Below are 24,210 nucleotides of genomic sequence, written 5' to 3'. Positions count from 1 at the left end.
ATGATTCCTTGCCTAATTTGATGCTGTTTGAGCAAAACTTTGGGCAACAGTGTTGTTGTTTTTTCCATTTCTTGCAACATAAACAACATAGTTATCCAAAGTTTTGCTCAAGCAGCATCGAATTAGGCAAGGAATCATAATACCCACGCCTTTTGCACCATTTCATTGCAGAAACGGAGAATTGACCTTCTCACCATACTAAAATTCAGCTCATTACTACAAATCTAGTACTACACCGAACGTGCCCCATTGATATGTGCAATAGAACGTGCCGTGCATATTTTTAGGCGTTTTCGGTATTTGGGTTGGTTTCGTTATTTGTGCTGATTCTGCACGGTAAAAAATCTGCACTGTGATATGAACCGATTGGCACTTGAATTCGCACTACTGTTCAATCAGTTTGTTATCAATTACATATCATTTGGCAAAGAACATCCAATGCCTCTTCAATTTTAATGGAACTTCACATCAATTCGATGTTGACAATGTTTTGATTTCAAAACTAGAATTAAAAAAAAATGTGTTCAGCCGCAGCCAGATTCGATACCAGGACCTTCAGAATCACGATCAACTGTTTTACCACTACACTACTTCACATCTGTTGGAGAGGTGTGAATCGAAGCGAAGCACTTTCTACCACCTGTCATCTATATTTACTTTCATGCCCAAAACAGTCATTACCAAATCAACAGCTTTTCACTTTGGATCGTATTGCTTTTTACAGTAGTGCAAATCGAAGGGATTTTCAGTTGATTTCTCCGGTGGGTTTGTTTTGGTTCTCAAATCAACACTGACAGCATTGCGATCTCAAAGGAAAAGCACTTCTAATCATGTTGATTAGGACACTGAATAGTTAAGGGATTTTTCCCTTACATTGAGCGTGCAGAATTTTTACCGTGTGCGAATGGAGTGACGTGAGAAAAGTCGGAGTCGTATATCGAGGTGAGAAATCTCGACTCGAATGAGGTGACTCTCCATTTGATTTACACGGCGAGTCACTTCATTCGAGACGGTATTCCTCACTTCGATATACGACTCCGACTTTTCTCACGTCACTCCATTCACAGAATGAGCACAATTGTCTAACGCCTAAATATATGCACAGCGCGTTCTAATGCGCATATCAATTGAACACCCCAAGTTCTCATACAAACTTCGGTTTTAAACTGTGAAGGACCGGTCCAATATTTTTTAAAAATTCTTTTACTATGACACTTCTAGGGTCCCAAACCTATGTTATTTTTTTTCTCATCCCATAACAAAATTTAGTGTTGAACGGTGTTATCGTTGTGTTTTGATTCGTGTCCCTTCGTTTTGTATCCTGCCCCATTGTTGAAGTGCGAGCAAGGGTGCATACTACCCCGCATAAACATACGAAGCCGTAACATTATAGTCTTTAAAAAAAGCTTATTTTCAAAAGCTGAACTATAGAATGAAATGGAATGAAAGTATTTGCAATAAATGCATGCATCAAACAATAAATTTTTGCCTTTTTATGTGCATTTGGATGCATTTTCCTTAACTGGTGCGCATTACCCCAGAATCCCCATACACTTTGTTTTATGGATAAAAAGAAATGCATTGTAGGGCCCATACGGTCACAGTTGTAACAGCGTGGGTATCCAACATGACCATGCTGGGTTGACGGGTTCGATTCCCGGTCGGTCCAGGAACTTTTCGTAATAGAAATTCCCTTGACTTCGTTGGACATAGAGTATCTTCGTGCCTGTCGTACGATATACACATGCATGTCTTCATTTTTTTTTTATTTTTCTAATATTTTCTTCCATTCAACTAAATTACTTCAACTAAGAAAATCCCAAATTTTCAAGTCATTTGGGCAAAAATTGAGTCTTAAAGAATATTTAAAAGTTGAGGGTTTGTGTGGTACTTTACTAGTGTTTATGTTTTTATTTTATGAGCTCGTTGTAAAACTTAGGAAGATTTGGATAATGTGTCAAAATTATTGGTGTTTTTGGGTATGAATAACCATTACATTTCAGTGTTTGTATGGAATCCAATCACAAAATTATTATGTTTTTACAGCTCGCAAAAATATTGACTTTTATGAAATTTTGGAGAAAAACTTCGTATTAAAAAGATCCAGTACTTGTTTTAAAACATCAGAAAACGACGGCGTATCCCGGATCTGACGTGCAATTTTGTCTAGTTTTCGGCTATATAGGTCGCTGTTTGCGCATTTTTGCGCTAAGCGTGAAACAATTTTTTTTTTCTATTAGGTCACTATGGAGCCGCATGGTTGTTGAGGAAGTGATATTGTTTAAAGTTTATATTCTATCTTAACATAATTCAAATTGACTTCAAAATACTAACAATTTAGTGTAATCCTCATTCTAGTAAGATACTTTCACTAAGTCATGTGGTCACAGGGGCCGGGGAGTGGAATGAGGGGGTGGGGGTAATAACGTGATGGCCGCAGCTTAAACATTTTTTAAAATTTATTCTATTATTTTTTTAATATTATTTTATTCTTTGACAGAAAACACAAGAAGGTGGATGCTCCAGTTAAAAACAATCAGGTGTAGAGGAGGGGAGTGATGACTAAGAATGATAAGGCCTTTATTTACTAAGACACTACCTACATCCCGCATTGTTAAAGACCGCCAACTCTTTAATTTAAAAAAATAAACTAACGGCAAAAACAACCGTGAAGAACGCTTTTTTGTGAAAACCCTTATATTTTTTAAAACAAGTTTTATTGTATGTTATTAAAGCATTTTCGTAGAACACCTTTAAACTGAACGACATTATAGATTTTGAAAATATTTTCAGAAATTACCAATCTCTAATGATCGATTATCAACAACTCCCTTGCCAATTCTTTATAGATGGAGCTGTTTTGGTTGCTTTAACAAGTAATAACAGATATCAATGTGCATTACAACCCGAGCATATATGAAAGCGTTGGAACGAGATTGATAAAAAGCATTTCAAATTTCACGCAGATCACTATATGTGACTATCTGACGCCATTTTAAATAGTTAATTTACTTCCGTGTACCCACCGTAAAACGACACGTGGTTTATGGACGGTCCCTGAGAATACACCGTGTCTTCTCAGCCAACGTTGGTGTGTATCTGAATCGAACCAATGAAAGAAAGCGTGGTTAATCGATTTTTTCTATAATACAAACAATACACAACTCTCGCACTCAGTATCATACTGGCGTATCTACAATGATCTATTTCACTTCATCGATTTTCTCTTCGACTGATAACTTGGCCAGAAAATCATTTTCGGTTGTTTTACAATCTAGTCCTAGTCGTCCATCAACGAAACACACCGAGAAAGCATCCGAATATTGGTCGAATTTCCCGGAATAATCCGAAGAGAAAATCGATGAAGAGAAATCGATCATTGTAGATACGCCTGAACTACGCGAGATACGCGGAGATACGCGAGAACTGTATAAATAAATACACAACTATGTTAAATTTAATACCAATCAATACATGATTTAAGAACCCCTAACTTAAAAGGTTATTCAAAATCTACGTTCAAAAAACACATCGCGATTGCTTATTATCGATTACTTTATACATGCTTCCCATAATCAGTAGATTTCAAAATTTTGAACCACCGTAATACAGTAAAATCGAAATATATGAATAGTTCCATATCAGAATAGATTTAGGGTACTAAAATCATCATAACCTGTGAATTTTAGCCATTCCGGTTAACGGTTAGCGGAAAATAGTAATACACTAGAACTCTAATGGCACTGTAGTCACTTTGCCTATTTAATTATATGTAAATTATAATAATTGACAATTAATTGTAGAGGACAATCATCTTGTAGAGGATCTTTTGTCTTGGCAAACAAAACTTAATTTACACTTCTAGTACCGTACCGCTAGTGACGCTGTAATGCCTGCACTCAGGCAAATAAACCTAAGATTATCATAAGGTCTAACTCATGAAATGGTCTTTAAACAATTCATAACGGTTCGAATGAATTTCATAAGGTCGGTTTATGACGCAGAATCGACTCACAGTTTGGCTTTTATACGCATTTAGCACCACGATATTCTCAAGCGTCAATAGCCGCGTGGGTTGGGCACGAGCTCAGTGATCTCGACGTTCATGGATCGATTCCAGTCTGCATCATTTTACGATTTTTCTGCTCTTTTCATAAGTTTATCTTAGGTATTTAGGTCATAATAAGCATGTTCAATTTTCATAAGGTATTCATATGGCATCCATACTTTACAGTTATGGCTAAATTTCATAAGGTATTTTGATGAATTTCGGTAGTTTACTTCGCTGAGTGTGGTTTAGACTGTACAATGGACTACCCGCTTTGCGCGCAGCCACAGTTGATCAGCAGGAGTAAATCAATTTAATTTTGTATGGTGAAAAGCATCTAAACTTGAATTACTTGAAATAGAAAGCTTTTCTAGTCTAGTCTAGTCTAGTCTACACATACACAGCCATTCATTGAAAGCATCCTGGAAAATGATAGAATCGACTATTTCTACCATTTTTCTTGTCATTATCAATACTTGCAAGGCATCGGAGATGCATTACAAGTATTGAAGCGGCCAGGCCTACTGTGCAGTGTCATTAAATACAATTGAACAAAGAACGGCGACATCTCGTCAGCCGCTCCGTATCGTATGCGTTATAAATGTGAAGCAAAAACGTTGGGAGTGACGTTGCTAAGAAAGTTAATGTCACTCCGCTGGAGCTCTTCTTCCTGGGATGGGACATAGGTATTTGCCCCTTATGTCCTGGCTCGAAAGCCTAGGCTTAAGCGCCATTGCTCGCTCTCTGAAACCAGAAGAAAATATAAAGATCCCTTCCCCGGGTAAATTAAATAACCTGCATTATAAGAATATAAAATATATATAAAATTGTGCTTTGTTTGGACAAATTACTTGAAATAGAAAGCTTTTACTGAAAAAATATTTGGTAGGCTTAATAGTAGTCACCATTGTGCACAACCACTACCAAATATTTTTTCGAATAATGTGTTCCACTTCGAGAAATTTGCCTTTAGATTGTATTCGCCATACAATATTTTTGCGATTTACTTTTAGCGATTTTTCGCGCATAGAAGCTAGCGCCACATTGGTTGATGCGGAGAGTAGGAAAACAGCCGATGTAGTTAATTCATTGAAACGAGCATCTGAGTTGGAAACTTCTCAAACATGTTCAATCCAATGGAATGACGTGTTTAGACTGATCAAATGACTTGGGTGTCCACTTGCATGCTCTTGAATGCATCTTAGTTGAAGCAAATGTTTACAATGTTCAGCTCGTGCGGTTCGGTGCGTTAGCAAACTGAATTGAATTGATCTCGCTTGACAGATTATTTCAATTAAACTCACACGAATCGCGGGTTTAGATGGGGCAAGTGAGATAATTTTGTTTGACTTGAATGAAAAAGGTCAACATGTTCAACTTTCGTTCAAGTCAAGTGAGTTACTCAAGTGAGATGAATGGTGGTGTTTACACGTTTATTTCGCATTCAACTGGGCACTTTCCATTGACTTGAAACAAGTCACTTGCACCCAACCGGCTGTGATGCGGCCATGTTTTTGAAGTCATCATCTGTTTCAGGTCAAACATTTGATTTAGGCGTAGTTTACGAATGATATTTTTTCTTTAACAAAAAAGATCTTTGCATCCCCAATTGTGGCCTAATTTGAACACGTTTTTATTTATTGTAACATATTTCAGCTAAGAGAATTAGATTTTTTCATGTTTCTCCTAGTATTTTCGAAAATTTTCTTTTTTGTTGTGGAAAATATTACGCGCTTTTCAAGTGTTGATCCAGAAAAGTGTATTGTTTACAAACTTTTGCTGTCAAAATGGGGTTCAACGCACAATGGGGGTCAGAGATGTTGGCTCGCTTTTTTACTGTGGGGTAGTATTCGGATGACAAGTGGCTGCTTGCACCACGTCAACCAGGCATAAGGGCGTGACAAACTTATGTCGTTTTCGTTTTTGCGGTGGTGCTACACCGGTGCAGCACTTTTGCACCGAAAATGTTCGTTTATGATTTTCGTGCTACACCAGTGTAGCACTTTTTCTGCACCGCTCAAGGTAGTGCAGCACTCAAAAATTCGAGAGTGTAGCAAATGCGCACCGTGTCCACCAATCAGCGTTTGCAAAGCTGTCAATATTTTGGTTTTTATTCACGCACACTAACGCAACTGCACCGAAAATGTTCGTTTTTTCAGTGAAAAGTGTAGCACAAAGCGGTGTAGCACCGCCGCAAAAACGAAAACGACATTAGTGGGGTGACACAGCTGTCAAACGCGGTACATAGCCGCTCTCACCATCATCGTTTTTGGTACGGAGCGTTTTGGTACCCACTTTCTGGCCGGTTTACTGTTGTGTTGCTAGTGCTTATTTCGGAAATTACACCTTCAAATGAAATTGTTGCTTTTTATGATTGTTTATCTTTCTTTATCACTTTGCAAGATATAATATGCCGCAGCGAAGCAGTGTCGATGTTTCAAGTGCATTTTTCCATGAATTAAGCAACCAAAACAAAACATTGGACGCCACGTTGAATCGGATGCTGGGTTGCTGATTCTGGCCCTTCGTCACCCCCCTGGACAAACTAGATGTTAATCACACGAACAGTCGCTACATTAGACTTCTGTGGCTAGTTATTCTATTGTCTGGAAAGATGTGGAATTTCTTTGCCTCATCTCAAGAAGACCATAGACGGAGCAACGTAGTGACGTTGGAACTGTCCAACGCTTTTGTTTACTTATTAGGGGCATCTGGGGTAACATGCACTGTCGAGGCAAAACGCATCCCCTTGATTTATCAGGGATTATCGGTTCTGGAGCTTTGAGACCTTATCAGTCTAATAGAACGTCCTTATAAATAAGCACCTGGAAAATTTTACATATCTGCGTTACATAATTAGTAAGAAAAATGAATAAAATCAAAATGCAAGTTTCTGATGTAATTGGGTTGTTTAGTGAACAAAATATTGCTATTTTCTATATCCTAATAGAAAGAGCTCATTTTTCTGAGTATTGCGTGATTTTATTGCGTTCCAATATCATTGTTTTGATGGTTAAATAACCAAAATAGTTTTTATTTTCGTGGATAGAATGACAGTTCAATCGATAAAATGTCAGTTCATCCCGAACAAAAAAAATTCTCCATACAAACATTAAATGCATTTTAAAAATGGTTCCCGGGCATAAAAAATGATGAAATTTTGGATTTCGACTAATTTTTGGACGTAAATTCCGATTATGTAATAATCTGGATACCCCTTAAGAACCCAATTTTCCCGATCGTTTGTCGACCGATTTGATGGTGAAAACCGACCAAATATCTTAAGCTGTTGTGTTTATTTAGTTAATTAAGGGCAATACTAAGCGCAGGAAGAATAACCTAACAAGTAATGTACGTTAATTATATATTTTAAACTATTTTATTTTTTACTGTTGATTGGGATAAAACGCACCTATAGAAAACAAGTTGTAATTATATCTATTAGCGCTCTGTAAGTAATCGCCAACGAAATTGAGCTATTATTTGTCTTAAAACATTTGAAAACATACATTTAATATTGGTAATATTGGTCTTTACAAAAAACTTTATTTTCAAAAGCTGCACTATATTAAGACTGAAATTTTGTTCGACATCGCTTAGAATGAAAGTATTTGCAATGAATGTATGCTTTTTAACAATAAATTATTGCCTTTTTTATGCATTTGGATGCATCTTCCTTGACTGGTGCGTATTACCCCAAAATCCCCTACACATACTATACCGAGCGGCAGACGAGATGTCGTAGTTCTATGATTTATTTTTAATGTTTTGAATGACGCTGCAAAGTCTGGCCGCTTCAATACTTGTAACGTTTTCCAATGATTTTCTTCTGAGGACATACATGCATTGCAGTGTACCTCTGTGTTCCATTGAGATAAAATCGTTCAAAAATGTATAAGAATATATCTTGGCATGGCTGAATACTTAGGCGATTGTGATCATTCCACATTATAATGAGGCTTTGAAGTTGGGCAACACTTCTTAGAAAATACGGTAAAATCACATTTCTTCTTAAGTAACCAAATTTCTTTTAAAAATTTGGTAATCTTTTGCATCTATTGCATCAAATGTTCACGGAAGATATTTTAGTTTATTCGGCATTATCATAGGTATGATGATATTCTGTTTCGGCATGAATCTTGAACGATGATTTGCATGACATCCTTCTTTCTCACAAGTTTCTCAGTGTGGAGCGGACCTGGTGTGATGGTTAGAACACCTGACTATCACGCCGAGGACCTAGGATCGAATCCCACTCCCGACAAACTCGCAAAATGTGAGTTCTTCCTTCGGAAGGGAAGTAAAGCGTTAGGTCCCGGGATGAAATAGCCTAGGGCTAAAAATCTCGTTAATACAGATTAAAAAAAAAAGTTTCTCAGTGATTTCGAAATGTAAATGTACATAACTAAATATGTTATTATTTTCTTAGTTAAATAGCTCAAAACGATAAACATATCGAATACTATGTCCATACGTTTGTTTTTGACTATTGTAACCAACATCCTCACTAACTTCAAAAAAACTACCTTAAGCTGCCTGTACCAACCTATGTATGTTAGTATAACGACTTATTTATATTTTGCTTATCCTTTTTTTTAGCTTTAGTCCATTTTTTAATGCAAACGTTAATGCATCTCCAATGCATTGCAATTGTTGATAATGATCACTGCACCACAGTGGGTACTCAGGACTGAAAGTATAAAATATATCAAGCATGTTGAAGTTTTCATAAGCATTTTTTTTATTAATGAATTTTAACTTAGGCTGATTCTTCACATGTTTTCTTCTTCTTCTATATGGCTCTACGTCCGCACTGAGACTTGGCCTTCCTCGCTTCAACTTGTGCTCTTGGAGCACTTCCACAGTTTTTAATTGAAAGGCTTTCTTTGCCTGCCATTGCATGAATTTGTATATTGTAAGCCAAGTACAATGATACACTATGCCCAGGGAACCAAGAAAATTTTCCCTACTGGAACGGGAATCGAGCCCGCCGACTCCGAATTGACGATCCATAGCATTAGCCACTAGGCTAACTGGAGACTTCACACGATTTATAAGCATTTACATTTTCATCGCAAAATTCCCATTTCTGTTCCATCGACAAAATCCATAAACCCATTCAACAAGTTTTCGCGTGAGTCGAAAAAATAATATGCTGATGCGCGCTTATACCTAGTGGGTGGCGGCAGCACTGGTGATAGAACACACTGCCCCAGCCATGGATGGATGCCCACCTTGAGGGAAATTTATATATCACAGCCATAGCAGAAGCAATGGAAAAACTGTCGTTGTCCTCGGTCGGCCGGAAACACCGCTGCTACCTACTGGTTGACTGACGCTTTTTTCAGCCACTAAATCACATTCACATCCTGGCAGCGAATCCGACGTGGATGGTAATTTCACCATTCAAGCACAGCTGGGTGGAACTATCATAGTACTCAAAAGGATATTTTTTGTTGTGAGCGAATACCTAGTGGAATGCGTGAGCTGAGCGGGAAAACATCAAAAAGCACTTGCATTCAATCACGTCGACACTACCCTTAACGAAGCGAGTGTGTTTTTCCCGTTGTTCCATTTGGCGGGTGGCGTGCTTCTTGATTGTTTGGCTGGGTGCCTACGTTTAGGCGAGTGCCACGCCGATAGGAACGTTTTTCACAGCCGGATGGATGGATGTGTTTGCTGTCAGTTGTGAATGGATATGTGCGGGTTGTTCTCAAAAATTGTGTGATTCGTTAAAGGAGAGGTGATGAAATAGTTCGTTGTTTAGATTGAATTGAATGATTAACTTATATAAAGCGTTTCTAAAGGTATCTCCACCTTTCTTAGGCGTCCAACTAATCTTGCTTTTCCGTCCCTCAGCTGTTGCAAGGACGTGGCCAGGGCAGCTCTTGACCGTTGCAGGATTGCGTCAATCTTGTCTTGGAGTCAGTGATTGACCCAAATATCTGTCCTTTGGTAATGCGAGGTATGCACTTCTAACGGAATCGCTCAAGTAATTTTCGTTCTGTGCATTATTTTTTCGTGACCGGACCGCAATGGTCCAGAAATTTAACACAGTAAACCCCATTTGATTTGACGTTTCGTTTCAGCTCCGTACTGGGATCCGCAATAAAGCGATGCTTTATTATTTCTTGAGCGATTCCTTGCCTGAATTTTCCACGCATCGAGATAGGCCAAGACATTTCTTGCGATCTGCGCCTACTACCCATAAGGGACGGGAAGGAGGCAATTCTCATAACAGTGGTCTGTCTGGGTCTGACCTCCTAGGATTTTGGGTGACTTGCTTTATTCTTGCTAATGCTAAATATCAAATTTCATTTGGACATTTTTTTGAACTGAATCATAGATTAAAAATTTTGGGGAGTGGTATCTTATTAGTGTTCAAAGCCGTTATTTGGGGAGATCAAAAAATCGCCAACCAATTTATGCGCGCCGTATTTAGCAATTTCATAAAATAACGTCTAAATGAGACATTCCGTTAATTAGCAACTTCAGTGTAAGACAGCAGGCTATAAAATCGATTCTTAAGCTTCTATATTTCTCACAAAACGTGTGCATTGCATTGAGGTGCCTCCGTAAACTCGGCCAACGTAAAGTTGTGCAGCTGATGACGGCCACTGACACTGGCAGGCACACGTATGGTTTCCTTCACGCCACCAACCAAACACCCGTCATCTTCTTCATCGTGGTCGTCAAGGTGTCGTCGTCACTGGCCGACACCGGCTAACTTGATTTACCTTTTGACATGCACACACGGCGGGAGGAGAAAATCAAATTAGCGAATATCAATTTCCCGTTTGTGTGTCGGCAAACCGTGTGCTGCTCTGAACACTCTTGACGCGTGAAGTACCACGCTCTTGGCAATCGACACTCGCGGCAGAGCACGCTATGATCGTAATCTGCCGCCGCACTAAGGGGCGTTTGGCCAATCTAGCTGGCCAATATTATTTTCAGGGGATTTTCACATATCTAATTCGCAATTAGCATTGAAACCAGTGTTGCCACATTCAAATCTGTATTTTGCCTTTCAAAAATCTTTATAATCTGTGTCACCATTTTTTATGAAAAATCTGTATGAAATCTGTAATATTTCGCGAAAAATCTGTTTGAAATTCTGTAAATTTCTAAAAAATCTGTATAATCTGTATCATTTCTAAAAATCTGTAATATTGGTATACAGAATTCTGTATGAAAAGCTGCAAGAAAATCTGCATGATTACAGAAAAATCTGTATATGTGGCATCCCTGATTGAAACACTACATAAACGACATTTGAATGCAATTTGCATGATTCACTCAGTTACAAATGCCCTTTTCAATTAAATAATTGATATATTAAAGGATTTCTTTCACTTTTTTATGAAATTGCCTACCTTTAGGCGTAAATCACGGTTTAGAGAAATTTATTTATCAAATAACTCCAAAAGTACGTCACATGTAAGAATTTTGACAACAAATTCGAATTTAGGGAAGCTGCATTTTACTCTTCAGGGTGTTTTTACATAAACGAACATTGTTTATTGAAGACATTTCTCATTTAAAAACACAAAAAAAAATATTGATAGATTCTTGAATTAGTTCAATATGTACTGAGTAAACCAATACTTGTTTTAATAATATGAAACGTGTAACTTTCACTTTTATGCAATGGCCGTTGGTAAAAGTTGATAGGTATGATCAATGTCACCTTATATTACGATTACTTTGATAACTCGTGAAGCATTGCATACTTTACGTAATAACTATCATTTCAACGATCAGTTCAGCAAAATGTATACGAGGATCAAAAATTATAAGTAAAGAACTCCATCTCAAAATTATTTCGATGGAAAAGACGTTAACTTAGAGTTTTTAAGCCAAAAGTTAAATTCGTAGATGTGTTTTCCTTTGTTAACAGTTTCAACCTGTTCTACAATCCCATTTTAAACAATTGTTCAATTAATTGACATTTATTTTTGGTAAATCAAACAAAATAGAATCAAAATATGCCCTTCAAACGCTTAACTGAATGGGTTCTGATGAAATAGAACTAAATTTGAAAAATCAGACGGCTATCCCCAAAGACTGTAATACGCCTTAAAGTATGCAATGACTTTGAATTTACAATTTCTTCAATAGCTTTCATTCAGAAAAACGTTGATTACTCAAAAGTACGCACTTTTACGCAGCTGGATTTTCTATTAGGCTCAAAAAGGATGTAAGTGCTTGTGTTATAGGAAGTCTCGACCCAGCAATCGCCAGCAATCAAAAACTGCAGATGTTTCTTTGCTTGTTTTCACATGAGGGAGCCCCAAAGTAAGAAACTGTAGAAATTTTGAAAACATGAATGGTTTTATCACCTCGTTGCAACAATTGTGGTATATTTTGTCTATTGAAACTGACTTTGCGGTTAAAAAACTGAAAACATATTCAAACAACCAGAGACAAACTTTACTCAAAAATGGTAAAATTCCGCAACCCTAGCTTTGACCTAAAGCAGACTTTGTATAGGTTTGTTGGATGGATATTCGAGTATAGGGCATTATTCCACAACTATCCATGTGTCATATTCAGTACACATTTTCACAATACGAGCGACTTTGAAAAATGACTTATGGCCAGCTAGATTGGCCAAACGCCCCTTAGTGCGCCGCCGCCACACACGGGTAGACGATGAGAAAACGCGTGAGGTGCGATCTCGGTTGGACACGATGTGCGTCGGTCAATGGTTTTGCGTTGATTGCTGAATTGGTCTCTAAATGGAATTTGGATAGGACAATCGAAAGCTTGTTCTTTTTCTTTGTGGTGTGATTGTTCCACCGCCGGTCATCAGGTCAGAATGGACGTTGATGACTGCTGAATGGACAGGTGAGATGCGAACAATTAACCGTTTTGATCATCGATTTTTCGTTCGAGTACTAGGCTGCTGGAATTGATAGAGGATGGGATTGTTTTGGCGGTTTTTCGCAAAAGGATGTGAACAGGTTTGGCAAATTTATTAGGAAGATTCTGACATGGTGAGATTTTCCACGTGAACAGTATTTTTTAAAATTTAATTTATGATACTATTAAACCGCAACATAGGACTCCGTCGAGAGTCAACTTCATAGCTTTCTCACGACATTGTTGAGATATACAGTCGACTCTCCACATGTCGATGTTCTACATCTCGATACCTCTCCCTATCGCGATGGTTTGGTTGGTCCCTTCAATCGGATACATTTTACACTACCACGGACACTTTTCGACATTTGCGCTTGGACAAATCACGAGCTAGGTTGCTGTGCAATTCCGAATAACAATGCGGAAAGGAATCACTCAGCCGATGAGCCGACACACGTCTTGTCTCGCTGGTAGAAAGATACTGAATCATGCGGCATGAAGATGGCGACTGTCGACCGACGCTGGCGTAGCCGCGGGACGCCGATGACGAATGCATATCGACGGCAGAGAGGTGAGCTCTCATTCAGCTCTTGTCACACTTAGCATTGGGGGCTCGTTCGAGCCCACACATCCACCTTTCTCTCTAAAAAAAATGGCCATCAAAGGTGCGGTTGGATAACGATAAGTTCACTCAGCGAAAAAAAAACTAACGAAATTCATCAAAATACCTTATGTTTTTTTTGCTATAAGTTAAAATTATGGTTGTCTTAAGAATACCTTATGAAAATGTATCGTGCTTGTTAAGACAAATTCCATAATATAGGCTTATGAAAAGAGCAAAAAAAAAAGCTTGAAATGACGCAGACTGGATTCGATCCATGAACATCGGAATCACTGTGCTCGTATGTAATCCACACGGCTACCGACGCTTGAAAATATAGCAACATGGTATAACATATATAAAAGCCCAGCTGTGTGACGATTTTACGTCATAGGGCAACGTTATGAAATTCATCCTAATCATTACACAAGTTTACAAAATAAAACGAAAGTCGTGAACTTCTGTCAACGACCAAAATTTTTGAAGCACAATTTAGTGCTGATTTCGAAACTGACCTTCAAAAATTTAAAAGTAGAACAGTTTTTGAGTTTTACCTCAATATCGAGTTTTGCAACTTTTCAAAATATGTAATTTACTAAAATTTAAATATATTGCTTTTTGTTCAACCAATTTTAAATCTTTTTCCATAAATTAAAAGCTGAATACAATACCATTCGATCATCTGAATTCAGGTTTTGCGTCAGATTGATGCAATTCAAAATATTGGCGAGTTTTAGGGACGACCTTCTTAAATTTTAGCAAAATTTCCAAAATTTTTTGAAGAAATGTATTTTTATCTATAAGAAAAATCCAACTTAAAAATTCTCTCTCGACGTTTTTTCGACATATCATATGTAGGGGAGTTACAGTAAAAAATTCAGCTCAATCGGAGCATTGATTACGGAGAATGAGATGTTTGAAGTGAGCGACTTTGCTTAAAAATAGAACAAAAATCGATTTCAAATCATCAACCTTGTATGGAAAGTCGAAAAAATTTCCGCTCTACTGTAATTTTTTTCTTTCGCGTTTTCGAACTCAGGGCATGATTCTACACCAAAAATGATCATCAGCTTATCGAGTTCAAAAATGCTGTAAACTAGTGTTATGAATTATTTAAAGGCCGTTTCATAAGTTAGGCCTTATAAAAATCTTAAGTTTATTAGGCTGAGTGTTTGAAACAACATGCTTTTATCTCTTAAATTTTGTCAATGTTATATTCTAATTTTCGAATGTTTCCATCTATTATGCTACATTTAGTTTTGGAACTTGCTGATATCATAAATTTGCCCTTGGGAGATGCAATAAACACTTATCCAGGTCTTCATCGACGTGAAATACTGTGTGTGGATGGTGTGGATAATTACGTCCCGCTGAAAGATCGGTGTCCTACTCTGCTTTTCGGAATACTAGAGAAATCTTCATAGTTACCAAGCATTGCATATGCATCACGTTGAAACTCTTTATTATACATAACGTTGAAAACTTTTTCCAAGAAGTCTAGAAAGTGAGGAAATTGGCATAATTTTGTTCAGATATCAGTCTTGATGCTAATCGTATGCTTCATTTCATTGCGTTATTTTTGGTATTTTTCCTGTGTGCCTATAATGGTTTTATTTTTGACTATAAGTGTCGGTCGAACTTGTACATGAATTGTGAACAAAGTGAACGGTGAGAGAATGTGCACCTCTCTTTAGCATTCGATCAATATGTGAAATTTACTCCTTAATATTTTTTTAGCAATTGCTTTTTCTCATATCCTTTTCCATTAAATGAGAAATCATAACAACATATTTTTCTCAGATCGACGTCTGACAAACAAATTAGCTCAGACAAACAGTTTTTTTATTCACCTTGATTTTTCTATGAAGTTCGATTGAAATTTCCTTGATAACAATGGAGTAAAACGGATGTCATCCACTTTCAGCAGCTGTTGCTTGAGAATCGAGAATTTGAATTAAACCTAATTTGAGGCACATCTATCAGTTCAATCACTAAGATCCCGCATAGAGATTTACAGCTTGTTTTCATCTCAAATTGGTAAAATTCTTTCGACTGGAGACACAGCGAGTGGTTTGATCGAGTGAACATTCGATATAGTTTGGAGGGCATTTTTAGCCTATTGGAACAACCGAAGGCAATTAGACAATTATTTGAAAAGGAATATCCGATGAGTTTGTTCCTTGTTGTTTTTTTTTAATGTGAACGTGGCATGATTTCTTCTATCTGTTATTTTTATTGTATGACAAATAGTTGCTTCATGTCAACAAATGTCACGGTCTATATAATGCATAACAAGTGGTTACATTATGTTATACTGTGCAAGTATTGTTGAATGATACGAAGGTGGAAGATCGCAGACAGTGGTGGCATTATCCCAATCTGCGTTTGATATGACAATCAAACCAATGTAGCATGAGTTTGTCCCAATATCAGCAGCAAAATATAAAGATCGTACATCGCGCGTTTAGAAATCTGAAGTCTTGCTTTATGATTTTCGAGAGATAACTGCTAGTTGATAACTATTGCATCACTGCTACAGAACCACCATAAGACAGTTTTGGTAATAGTTGAGTATTCTCGAGTTTAAAGCAATGCAAAAATTTAGCGTCTTTCTAGGTTACTTATAATCAATCCATATAAAAAAGCATTCAATTTGCTTCTTTAGCTAATTCCATATCTACTCGGCAAATTGGACCTATCAAGTTTGAACGGGAGTGATTTGTTGAATCTTCCTTCGGATTTGTAATGGGCGGAACCAACAAGCAGTTGCCCATCTGTCAAAAATGTCAAAAACTTTATATTTAAAACTTTGTATTCTGATTTTCATTATAAAATATTGCGTTCAAAGGCTCACGTTGTTCTGGTAAATTGGTTGCATTCTGTTTTTATGACACAAATAGATGATCGATTAATTTGCATGGCTTCTAGAATTTGAGCGCATTCCCTCAGCTCACTCTCATATTTAAGCCACTTTTGACCCTTTACTTTGGTACTGAGAATCGCTTTTCCCTTGTTAAATCAAAAATCAATATCACACAAAATCTCGGAGTTGGTTACTTACTATGTTTAGTGCTATCTATTTTTGTCAAATATTATTTTCTATTTTCATAAAAAAAGGCTGATCAACATTATCGATATAATTTGACCGATTACCAGATGTTAGCGTAGGGCTTCACCTCAACCACCCTAAAATACCCTGATCCGCTGTAATTGGTATTCTCAGACCGCATCTCAGATGAACTTGGCAGCATTTCTGTTTTTCTTTTGCTATCGTACGCATCGTGTGCTTCGTCTTCTTCTTGGCGTAACGTCCCCTCTGGGACTGTTCTGTTTTGATTTTAGATAACTTCCATATTTTTTCAACTGAGAGTTTCCTCTGTCAACAACCATTTGCATGTGTATATCGTGTGGCAAGTACAAAAATACCCAAGAATGTCAAGGAATGCTTTTTCACGGAAAGATCGGAAAATCGATCCCGTGTAGCATGGTAATGCTGGATACCCATGCATGGCATGCCTTCACAGCTGTGGCTATACAGCCTGCATTTGTTGGTTCGGTCACGACTGCGCCCCGATTAGCGAATCGTGTTCGTTCGTTGGGACAACTGATCAAAATGATCTAGACACACGCAAGTGACGTGAAATACGTCACGAAACACTCACAGACTTGCACAAATGTCATGTATATATTATCGTCGCACCACCAATTCGAGGTCGTCGCTTGAAGCACATGCGAAGTTGCAGCTGCGTAAATTTGAAACTATTTTTTTTTTCCTTTTGCGCATCATTAAGATAATTATTAGCTACAATATTGCACCAAATTGAGTTGTGACATTTCTAAGTAGGATAAAAACCAATTTTCGCACCGCCGGTCACTTCGGATTTCAACCAAAAGCATAATAATAGCTGCTATGCGACGGCAGTCAGACGTAAAACTCATTTTGACATCGATTTCGACATTGACAGTGCTTTTTAGTTGGAATTTGCCCCAAACCAGTGGACATCCATCCATCGAGACAGCCCATCGAGCCTCCAACGAAGGAATCGGCAATGTTTGGGCCATGTTATAAACCATAAGTAAACTGGGAAATTCCGTCTCTATTACTTCCATGTGTCTAACACATATGTAGATATTTGCAATGCTTGTTATCAATGCATCACACAAATTCACCTTGTAGATCATAACAGAACACCATAGCGCAGACAGACGTTCTAGCTCGAACAACTTTATTCAAATTTTCTATGTAAATTTTCACTAGCGACACCTAGGCAACCGATTGCCACAGTGCAGTCGCGTGCAGTTGACAGTTTGAGAAACCACGTGCTTCCAGCCGCTTACTTACCACCCAATTCACCACCCACCGAAAAATAAAATCAAAACAAAAACTGTCAAAATCATTCCTACATCTGCGTCACATTCACAAAGATTTCCCAACGCGAGTGAAGTTCATCCAAATGCAGTTTTATTCAAGCAAATCTATGTAAAACAAAAGTAATAATGTGTACAATATTTTACAAGAGTCCTGCGCTAATTTGTGCAAAAGATTTTAGACATTAAATAAAAGTCATTTACTCGCACAAATTATGTGGAAACATTATTAGCGTGCAACTCGTGCGGTCTTCCCGCCATCCGGCTGGAAGACGACCGTGGTGACAGTAAAGTGTCTCGAGTATACCAAAGTGGCGAATCCTGGTCGTTTTGACAGGTCTCCTGCTCGATTGGAACTATGGGGATGACAGCAAATCGGCTGTTCCAATTTTGACGTTTCTCCTCTTTGTTATTCCAGACTCGTTAGTGACAGTTGTTGGTCGCAACGCACATGTGAGGCAGCGATTGAATATGAACCTCGCTAACGCCATCTGTTCGCTGATTGCCACTTGGCAATTTTTGGCGGCCATGTTTTTTACACAAGCTGCTGAGTCAAACTTGAACGTCTGTCTGCGACCATAGTATACAATTGTGTATCACGACCAACTAAACATATATTTTCACATAACTTCGGCATGCTAATATCACTTTGAAGTTCCAAAAATGTGTAAATGCTACCAAATGAAAGCATTTTAGTGGTTTAGAAATCTGCATGAATGATGCTTATTTTTGCGTGCTTTGTAATTTTTTTTCTAGAATAGTTCTCCGTGAACATCAGTTGCTACCGTGGATTGCACTGTCAAGTATTGCTCACATTGTCACGTATTTTCCTTTGCCATGCTCAATCTCGGCGTTGTGCTGGTAGATTACTGCATTCGTATATGTATGTTCATTATCACACTGAACATGATTTTGCTGTTTTTTTTTCAGACAAGCATCACTGTTCCCACTTTACAATTTTCTCCTTCTTTTACAATCTTTTATAGCTGTACTTTTTCATGGTACTTTTAAAACCGTGTTGCGCGTAGTACTTTTGGCTCGTTTGAATAACATTTTATCAGCGCAATCTCTCGAAGCTCGCATTCAGCGCAACTCCTCTAATTCGCTTCATGCACGGTCCGTTCAAACCTGCTTTGAGCGCGGCCATTGTGGCCCGCTTCTAGCGCAGCACATTTGGCTCGCTTTTTGCGCGGTCTTGCGAGACCCGCTTCTGGCGCAGTCTTTTAGACTCGCATTTTTGCGCGATTCTTGAGGAATCCGCATCTTACGCGGTTTTAATGAAACCCGCTTCTAGCACAGCTCATTTGGCTCGCTTTTTGCGCGGTCTCTCGAGACTCGCTTCGTGCGCAGTACATCTGACTCGCTATGAGCACGGCCATTTTTTTGCCTGCTTCATCAGTTTGTTTTAGATGAATTCTCGATGCTGCTTCCACTAGATTTTTTGAGCTAAGTGATTCCTTTCCGTTTTCCTTGTTCGATGCTTATGTTGCAGCACAAATATCTGCAACTCCTGGCAGTATCGTCATTGTGCAATTCCGAATAACAATGCGGAAAGGAATCACTCAGCCGATGAGCCGACACACGTCTTGTCTCGCTGGTAGAAAGATACTGAATCATGCGGCATGAAGATGGCGACTGTCGACCGACGCTGGCGTAGCCGCGGGAAGCCGATGACGAATGCATATCGACGGCAGAGAGGTGAGCTCTCATTCAGCTCTTGTCACACTTAGCATTGGGGGCTCGTTCGAGCCCACACAGTTGCCACTTAGTCATTATGCAAGTGTTAAACTAAGAAAATCAACACTTTTTATTCACAGCCTACTATGATATGAGTTATAGCTTAAATGCCTGCAAATAAAACCAATATATTGTATTCACAAGTAAACCTGGAACGTTATTTAACGATGGTGCAAACATTATCACGCATACGGTAATTGAGTAGATCATGTAGATGTGAATATGAGTGTCTTTTGTAATTAAAAAGAACATCATTGAGAATGACGTAGCCAACACATTAATTGTTACTCTATGGTCATTTTTACTTCAGGGATGAGGCAAAGACATTTTTACTGTGTCCTGGTTGACTTGGGCGCTGGATCGATCTTTGAAACGAAAAGAAACCCGATTTAACATACCTGAATCGACCTGCCAAAGTATTGGTATGAATGGAATAAAGAGGGAGGGATGATATCTATTTATGCAAAGGCCAGGGACTCACTGACGTTCCCATAAATAGTTGAGAGTCTCAGGCTGAGAGTAAGATTTTAAGTAAGGAAATAGTCAAGGGTTCACTACAAATATGACAGGATTATTATCTTCTTCTTTTTATGGCTCTATGTTCCCTTGGCCTGATTCTCTTCAACTTAGTGTTCTTTGAGCATTTGACCGGAACGGGAATTGAACCCGCCGTCTCCGGATTGGCGTTCCATAGCCTCAACCACTAGGCTAACTGGAGACTCCAGGATTACTATCGTTGTGGTTGATTTCACTAAGACAGATTATTTTTATTCGAGAAATGTATGGTTTGAAAAACTATATTTAAATCAATAACTATGACATCGGCGGCCAGGAAGCAGCAAAAGAAAGTTAGAGGGGTATTTACAGGGGATCCCAACAAGTGTAGAATTAGCTATAAGTTAAAATACACATTAATAAAAACGAAAAAAAAGGGGATCCCAAGAGGTTTCCAATGAGGGATCTCAAGGACGATTCCTGTGGTCCCCCAAAGGGATCAGTGTAACATACCAAGAGATCACAGAGATGTTTCGGGTGGATTTTGTGGGTTCCAGAGGGTCTCAGGAGAGTTTCAGAGGCGTTTCAGGGAGTTTAAGGAGATCAGGAGATCGCAGTGGCGTTTCAAGATGGAACTCCAGAAGGTTTCAAGGGGAACCCGAAGGGTTTCAGCGGGATTGCAGGAGATCTCAGGGGCGTTTCAAGGGAGTATCAGAGCGTTTCAGGAAGTTCATGAGGGGTCTCAGCGGCTTTTCAGGGAATTTCAGGAACTACCAAGAGATCTCAGAGGCGTTTCAGGGCGACCCAAGGGGTTTCAAAGGGATGTCAAAAGATCTCATGGGCGTTTCAAGGGGGACCCAAGGGGCATGTCAGGAGATCTCAGAAACGTTTCAAGGGAGTCCTAGGGTTTTTGAGGGGGTACGAAGAGATCTCAGAGACGTTTAAGGGAGCCTCAGGGTCCTCTCATGGAGTCTCAGGGGTGTTTTATAATGAACATTCACAATAAAAGGAAACGAGCTCTCCCATTTATGTGTTCTCCATCGCTGGTTGTCTGTGTATCTCGAATAAGGTACAAAAGCAAACGCGCACTAATTTGGATGATTAGCTGCAAAGCTACCAGCCAAAGATCGGAGTTGTGTGGTTTGTTTGTTTGAGTGTCGATAATAAACAAACAAACAAACAAACCACACAACTCCGATCTTTGGCTACCACACGACCGAGCCACCCCCAACGGAATCAATTTTGTCTCTAACACACGCATGCCATAAACTAGCTGTATATGTAATGTATCCTTACATTTGCACCTACGCGAATGCTTTGAAATCGCGACTTCGATTTGGGGCTCCGCGAAGTCACGCGAAGTCAAAATGCGGAAAAAAAAGAACGAGCACACGCGCGCTGACCGGGTGGCTTTACGTAACTCCGGAGAAGCATGCTGCTGGAACGGAACAAAAAGCACTCGCACCGATTGAACGAATTTTCGGTACCCCATACAACGCGCGCTTTTCAGAACCGAAATTGACCACGACGCGATGATCTAGCATTAAGAAGCAGATATGATTGTATTAAACAAATCAATTAAATTCAGCTCCGTTATGCCTAAGAACGAATTAGCCTTCACATAAAGACATAAGGATAAAAAGCAATTATTACAATAAAGTGGCGTTGCAAAACTCAGTGGTTCTCAAGCTGGAGTCACGGGCCATGCTAATTTCTCAAAAGCCGAAAGTCCTTGGAGTGATGGTGAGAACACTTGACTATCACGCCGAGGACCTGGGATCAAAACCCACTCCCGGCAAACTCGCAAAATGAGAGTTCTTCACAGACAAACTGACGTAACACTTGCGAAATTTCCATCGACCACGCTTTTAACGATCATTTCAAATTTTCATAGTTGGGGCTTTCACAAGCAGAGGCGCGCGCATCTTTCTATGCGTTTGACGTTTCACACTAGAGCCTTCTGTTGACGATATTGCACAACACAGTGATTCGTGCAACTTTTCCACCAGGTGATTGTAGTGTGAACTGGGCGATGGATTTCCATGAAAATCGTTCAAGGTGTTACGTCTGTTTGTCTGTGGTTCTTCCTTCGGAAGGGAAGTAAAGCGTGGGTCCTGTGATGAACTAGCTTGGGGCTAAAAATCTCGTTAATACAGATAAAAAAATAATGAAAAATAAAACGGTGTTAAGGTACACCGGGCAAGATGAAACAGCGGGTTAACTTGATGTTTTCTATTGATGATAAACAATTTGATCGCCATAACACATAGTTTTTGATTCAAACAATCTTTTAGCGAAGGATAAATTTCCAAATTTGATTGAATTATATTTCAAAACTTCGCGTTTCATCTTGCCCCATCCGTTTCAACTTGCCCCGGTGTACCTTACAAAGCTAAGTGGCTCCTAAGCCGAGGTGATGGTCAATTTGGCGTATAGTAATCTAGAATGAGTCTGTTCATAAATCACGTAGACCAAATTTTGGCCATTCAGATGCCCCTTATCCCCCTGAAACGTCCATGAGGCCTCTTGAGATCTCCCTCAAAACCCCTGAGAACCCCTGAATCGCCCCTTACTGAATTGCCTCTGGGATCTTCTGGAACTACTCCTGCAACCTCTCTAACGCCCATGAGCCTTCCTGGAATTCCCTGGACCTCTCTTATAATCCCCCTGGAATCCCTTGAGAACTCCAGATACTCCCGAGAAACCCCTAAAACACCCTGGAGACCCCTGGAGCCCCTATTGAAGCCAATGTTAACCCCTGAAACTCACCTTAGAACATCAGAATCGCCCCTGTGACCTCCTGGATCTGAGAATCTATGAAATGAGACTGACAGCCCCTGAAACACTCCTGAGACTCCTTGGAACTTAGCTTGGAACCACCAGAGAACCCTTGAAGCGCCTTTGAGACCTCTTTGGACCCCCTGAGATTCCCTGGAACCACCTGAGACTTCCTGAAAGTTTCGAAAAATAGGTGCCGTCCACAAATTACGTAACACGCTAGGGGGTCTAGGGGGAGGGGGAGTCCGAAGGGGGGAGGGTGGTATTAAAAAAAGCCGATTTAAACGTTACGTAATAACTGGATGCTGCCATTATAACAATTAGTTGTCATCTTTTCGATTCTTGTGAAATTCGCGTATTTAGCCTTTGATCATAGTAATTTTCAACCACTGATATTTGCAATACACCCATATTGAAGATATTTACTCCTCCTTGAGATAACCAATCCGAAAAACATTGAGGGAAGCACGACACTAGACAACTTATTAACTTATCATAGGTAAGAAACTTTGTAGGGTAAGGGAGGTATTTTGGACCCCTTTAGGAAGTGGATGAACAATTACGCGAAAAAAGAAAGTTCCCAATTCAAAATATGGATAATTTCAGTAGGCATTACGTAGAGCAACATGTTTTCTGTCGAAAAAGGCCAAACAGAACTTAAAATTGTTGTAGTAAATACAAGAAATATCAAAACCCCTGAAGGATCTCGGGCTTCTATTTTGGACCACCTGATTTTATTATGGACCACCAAGTGCACATATTTTGGCCCACCAAATTAAACTTCAACTGATTGATGAAATGAAAGCCACCTCAGCAAAAATTTAAACATAGTTAAAACTACGTGAAGTTTACATCTTCTCTATTCATTTTTTAAGGCAGGGAACGTTTTAAATTACGTAACGGTAAAAAAAGATGAAATTTTCTTGTTTTCTTGCAATTGCCAGTTCTTACGCATTGTAGTATGATGTGTCATAAAAAAATGTTACGCGAAACTTTAACTATTACATGACGTCAGTCACCACGCATAAATTACGTAACGCTTCATAGAAATGTGAAAGTCTAGTGATTTTGCTAAATATAAAGGCGTTCCACACATATTGTAATGAGTGGAAAGGCCATCATAAATAAAGTACTTTGAATGATACCATGATACGTAATTTGTCAAACATACATTAGATAACATATTGTCTCAGTCATCAACTGATTGCCGAGAAGGACAACTTTTCTAAACTGGATGACTGAACACCTGAAAATTTCAACTTGTCGAAAAGTTGACACAAATCGAATCGAAATTTTTAACTTGGCGAAAAGTTGTTAGAAC

The sequence above is a fragment of the Aedes albopictus genome, chromosome 3 (genome assembly GCF_035046485.1).
Source record: "Aedes albopictus strain Foshan chromosome 3, AalbF5, whole genome shotgun sequence".
NCBI classification, from domain to species: domain Eukaryota; kingdom Metazoa; phylum Arthropoda; class Insecta; order Diptera; family Culicidae; genus Aedes; species Aedes albopictus.
This window is presented reverse-complemented; position numbering follows the sequence as displayed.